Raw genomic sequence first — 5989 nt, 5'->3', positions numbered from 1 at the left:
AAAAAAAAAAAAAAAAAAAGTACTCCGCCGAGATCTCGGAAACTTCCTAAAAATGAAATAAAGAACGAAATTTCCGAGTAATACTGAAAACCCAGTCTAGCTAAAGAGCGAGAAAGAATCAAAAGGTAAAAAAAGACCGAGAAAATCAGGGAAGAAGAATCGTGTGAAGTAGGAGAAGCTCCAAAGGTTTCTCCTTTGTCTGAGAGATGATGATGAACAACTTTGAAGTCAATTTATTTTCCTGAAATAAAGTAATTAAATAATAAAACTTATTCTTATTATTATTTTGTTTAATTATAGTAAGAAATTAAAAAAAGGTGGCAGGTAATTTTCATTATCAAAAGACTCTCAAATTAAAGCAAAAGTCAAAGTAGAAGTCATCACTTCTGTAGAAATTTCAAAGTCGTCGTCGTCGTTGTGTAAATTTGTAAACCACAATCAAATTAATATTATTATTGGTTACGCAATTGAATTCATTTGTCAACACGTCATTCAATTATGTAAAGATTTGGTATTATTAGTTATATGTAGTTGGACCGACTTTTCCTAAATGTTTTTTTTTTTTTGTAAGGTTAGTTGTATAATTTGTTGTTATTTTATAGGTAACTAGATTAAGATTGACAAAATTGTGGAGTTACACTAGAAAAAAAAATTAAACCTAACTAAATCTTTAGTTTCACCAAATTTTAATCAATGTATGTTTCATAATCTTTATACAGAGCCCAGATGGAGATATTGTAGATTGTGTTCATATAAAGAATCACCCAATATATGATCATCCTTTATTCAAAAACCACACAGTTCAGGCTCTTAGTTCTTTTCAGTATATTTACTTAACATAAAATTATAGACCTTTGGAATTTTGTGTAACCAAAAGAATCATTAACATAATACAGTCTTCATTGTTTCAAATTATGGAATTTATTACATTTAGGCTAGCATTTTTCTGTTTAATCTCCTATTTTTTGTTCTAACATTGTTGTGTTGTAGATGAGACCAAGTTCTTACCCAAAAGAATGGAACAATGAATCTTCAGATAGAGAAAAACAAAATATGGTGACACAACTTTGGGCAATCAATGAATAATGTCCCAAGAATAGTATTCCAATCAGAAGAACAAAAAGAAAGGATATTTTACGAAGATATGACAGGAAGGATTCGAACATCATATATCATCCTAAACCAGAGCCGTGCCATAGTGAGAGAAAAAGAAGCACTCACTTGTGGCATCCAATTAGAAAAATTATTAAAGGGCATATATTTATTAGTTGGATTACATAGTTTACTGCTAATAAAATTATTTTAATATCAAATATAGGTTTACAACTTATAATGATAAAACTTTATGCTATTCGGAGAAGCAAAATTTGGGTTTGTAGGATCCAAACATACACTTCTAATACGTTAATTAATTAAGAAAAAGATAAAAACAATAGTTATTTAATAATTAGTGTAAAATTAAGAGATTTGCTTTGTTGCTTCTACTAGTCTCATTACATCTTTCATTATTTTTTTGATTATTATAGTTTAGAGGGATAAAACTTTTTTTGAAAGTTTTTTTTTTCCCAAATTGTTTTACAGTTTCGGTAAAATATTTCATGTTTTTTTTATTTTCTTTTCTTATTTACTTTGTTTTTTCTGATTTTTTTACCCAATTCATTTTCAATTTGCAAATAGTAAATATAAATTGTAATTTTATTTTTAAAACTTGGTTAACTATTTTGTGGATAAAATGGAAAAAAATGTTTTAGAATTATTATATATCATTTGTTAATTTGTTTTCTTAAGTGAAATTTTTTTATTAATATTTTTTTAATGAATTGGAGCATTTTTCTTTTAACCGCTTATGATTCTCATCAATGTAAAATGCTAAACCAATAAAAAAAAAAGAATTAAAACCAAACGCTCTCAGGCACTAATATCAAGGAACCCCTTCAAACTTTGTTCTCCATCGCCGGCGAAAGTATGAATCGCCGGCGTCGGGATTCCTCTTTCTCCTTTGCTTCTGTTCTCTGTTTTTCATCGTCTTTAATCTCTTTTGGTTTGTATCTCAATCTTTTCAAACTTTTACACCCTCTCAATCCTTGCTCAAACCCTCAACCTATTCCGGTCAGTCATGATCCACTGGCTTAAGAAGGCGGATTTGGCTGATATCTCTCTTCCAGATCCAGCCTCTGCTCACAATGTCGATTCAGCAGCAAGTATTCCCAAATTCACCCATGGTGTGCAGATCCAGATTAAGTCGAATCTTTGCTGAAGGACCCTCAAAGACCATGAGTAAAGTGGTTTCGTGGAGCTAGATCTCCCCAAAGAGGTTTGTCTCACTGTTGTTTCGATATCCACCTCGACGCAGCCGACGTGTAACACAGGAAACCCTAGGTTCTCACCTAGTGGACCTTTCCTCACTTTTGGGCCTTAGAATCAATTCTCGGCCCACTAATAGAAGCTTGTGCACAAACCCAATACGACGATGGTTCATGTTTGTCGCTATCCTCTTCTTGTCAAAACCTTTTGATATGTGGCTTCGATCATTTGAGTACGGTGGCCGAAGACTCCATCTGAAAGATAATTTGACATCATGGAACTGGTGTTGGCAATGTTCTTCTGAAATCCTGTTACCATACCATCTTTTGGCCAAGCTATGTAAGAGCATACTCTCACTGAACCACTATCGACGATGTGATTTCGGTCTTAGATCTTCTATGTCCAGGTCCGGTCTTCATAACCCTCTATTTGAGGTTTTCTGGTGTCGAGGTCAATTAAATGGATTGTACAGGAACGACATTATGACCACACCTCCAATGAGCGTTGGTTATCGTTGCCTCATCATACATCCAGCCCTGTATCCCTTGTTCCCCGAGTCCATCTATGTGAAATCTTTATACTTAAGGAATACAACTCTTACCGTGGAAAGGTATCTTATTTTCCTACCGCAGCTTTCGTTTATGAGCCTGCTTGGTGAATGGTTTAAATTACTGGATCCCTTCCGACAGTGTAAATCTAGCTGTAGAGATTGTCTACCTAGATCTGTTTATGATAGTGTTATTGCAAGCTCAATCTCTCTGGCAACAGTCATCTATGCTTGGTCAAGTCGAGTTCTCCTCGGTAGCAGAAGTTTGGTTGTTTTAGAGTGTTTTGAGAGATATATTTGTCGAGGCCAGTTGAATAGCTCTGTTTGGAAGCCTACATTGCTGAATCCTAACTTAGAGTTTGATCCAACAGTCTGCTTGAATCGGCTACTAGTACCCTTTGCTCCAACTTGTCAACTACTGCCACAAGATCGAAAACTCGGATCTGATTTCAATTCTCAGGACCAATCTGACGATAAGCTTTGTGTGGATTTCCTTAACCTCCATGGCCAATGGCTTCATGCGAGGGAGGACCCATCTGCTCTGTTACGGCTTGTCACCCATCAAATACGATTCCCGGTTTCATCTTCTTCAAACGCCATGAGCACTTGTCAATTATCTAACCCCTTAGCCTCCTCCATGCAGCACATTTTTAAAAGCTCCTATGCATCTATCGTACGAGCGAAGTATGAGCACTTGTTAGTCAGGGATTTTCTGAAGCTTGTCTTCAAACTTGAATCCTACAAGACATTAAAAGACCTTCCATCCTTTGCAAGCTCTTCAAGGTTGTGCATCTTCTTGGAAGACTCATGTAGTCTTTATCTTTACCTTTCTTGTAACCCTTTGCTTTTAAGTTGTAAGAACATTCCTCTTTTGAGGCTTTAAATTTTAATGAAAGTCGTTTTGTCCAAAAAAAAGAAGAAGATACTCATCAATGTTGGCACGACTCTGTCCTAAACTATCACATTCAACTAGTAACTCCATACATGAGGTGCATATAAACTAGATATACATTAGCATTTGAAAAGCCGTATTTTTTTCCTATTAATGTAACATGTGTGTATATAGTATGCCCAAATTCAAGTGAAAAGAAAGTTTCATGGAGCTCAGGCGGTAATAAACATTTGGAAACCTCATGTACAAATGCCAAAAGAGTTTAGCTTAGCACAAATGTGGGTTATGGCTGGCCCGTTTTCTAAACTTAATAGCCTTGAAGCTGGTTGGCAGGTTTTTTTTGTTTTTTTTGTTTTTTACAGCTACATCCTTATATATATTCGAATAATTATCTTTTGTCATCTTTCTTTTTTCTTCAATCGATCGCCTATTGTTTAGGTCGATCAAGATCGCCATGGTGATGCCAATCCAAGATATTTTATTTTTTGGACTGTGAGTTAATGCTTATAGTATTACCTTAAATTATTTTAAATTGTCATAATATGTACTTATAGAGAAATTGTTTGTTTTTTTTTACCTTGTGTATTGTTTGGTAACATGGAAACAGGCAGATGGTACAAATCATGCTGTTACAAACTTACAATCTTGATTGTCCCGGATTTGTTCCTGTCAACCAAAAATTTGCTTTAGGTATGACCGTTAGTAATGTTTCTACCTACAATGGTCAACAATATCATATTCCTACAACTATATGGAAGGTCAATAGAACATACCATTTTCCACCGTATTTATAAAAGATTTTTGGTATAAAAATGAAAATGAATTCGTTATTTTGTAGGATCCATATTCAGGGAACTGGTGGTTGAAGTTTGATGACCATGAATTCATCGGATATTGGCCTTTCATATTATTTAACCATCTACGAGATGGTGCGACACAAATTCAATGGGGAGGTGAAATAATAAATTTTAAAGATGGTTCATAACACACAACAACAAATATGGGGAGTGGACATTTTGCAGATAAGGGATATCAAAAGGCTAATTATTTTAGGAATCTTGAGACAATCAACGAACATGATATTAAGATAAAACCTAAGGAAGGTTATTCTTATATGACGCAAGAGAGTTGTTACAACATTAGGTCTGGTTATAATACTCTATGGAGAATTCATTTTTTCTATGGTGGTCCTGGTCGAAATCATAATTGTATTTAATTATTATAAAAATGTTATTGATCAAAGCATACCATAATTAAAATTAAAAATTAATCTATGTGATGGTGCAAATACAATTTTAGTTAATTTGAGTCTTAAGACCATATATAATGCTCTATATGGTAAATGCAAGAGCAGACTGGAGAACAAAATTTTGTTTTCGAGATGGTTTTTGGACTCGAATTTAGGGTAATGTGGACGTTGTTTGATCGATATATGAATTAAACTCGATCATAGTATATATATAAAAATAGCATACCTCCTAAACTCACAATATGATAATATGGATTTATGTCATAACGCCTCTAACAGAAACATCTCTCTACTACATCAACACACTTCAATGCATTGTTAAAGCTCCCGTTCTAATTGTGTTTTATATTTGGGAAAAAGTCTAGATTGACTCAAATTATGGGTTTTATAGCCTAAATAACTCATAAAATATTTGGGTTATTTTAGTTTTTTTTTGTTCCTAAAATACCATTTTTTCTTTTGATGAGATTTTTTTTTACCAAAATATCCCTCCTAATTTTTTCTTTAGGTCACAGAAATTTCAATTTTTTTTTTTATAAAGTCTGCCATTCAGTTGTCACAGATTTTATTTGTGTGGCAGATTTTATCATTTACGACAGATTTTTCCACGGCAGATTTTTTTTTTTGACAGATATTTTGTAGTTTGTTATGACAGACTTAATTTTAGTGACAGTTTTTTTTTTTACGACAGACTTATTGTTGTTGTTACCACAGACTTTCATAATATATGACAGATTTTTTTTGATTAGTCGCTACAGTTTTGTTTTTGAGACTACTAATTTGTGGTCACATGGTAGATTTGTTGACGAGATAATAATTACTAGATTGACATTAAGTAATAACAGATTTATCTTTTACAATGACATATTTTTTTATTTTACAAAAAAACTACATTTTGGTGGCAGATTTTTAATTTTAAAAAGAAACCCTTGATTAACCCATAGTTGAATTATTGTTGTTTCATGTTATGGCAGATTTTGATTTATGTTATGATAGT

At 33.1% G+C, this 5989-nt stretch overlaps 1 pseudogene; it reads left to right on the top strand.

The window, feature by feature from the left end:
• Positions 207-4959, top strand: LOC104768157 (annotated as a pseudogene).

Source organism: Camelina sativa, chromosome 19 (genome assembly GCF_000633955.1).
Source record: "Camelina sativa cultivar DH55 chromosome 19, Cs, whole genome shotgun sequence".
Classification (NCBI taxonomy): Eukaryota; Viridiplantae; Streptophyta; class Magnoliopsida; order Brassicales; family Brassicaceae; genus Camelina; species Camelina sativa.
The sequence above is the reverse complement of the archived record's forward strand: the minus strand, read 5'-3'. Positions and strand labels throughout refer to the sequence as shown.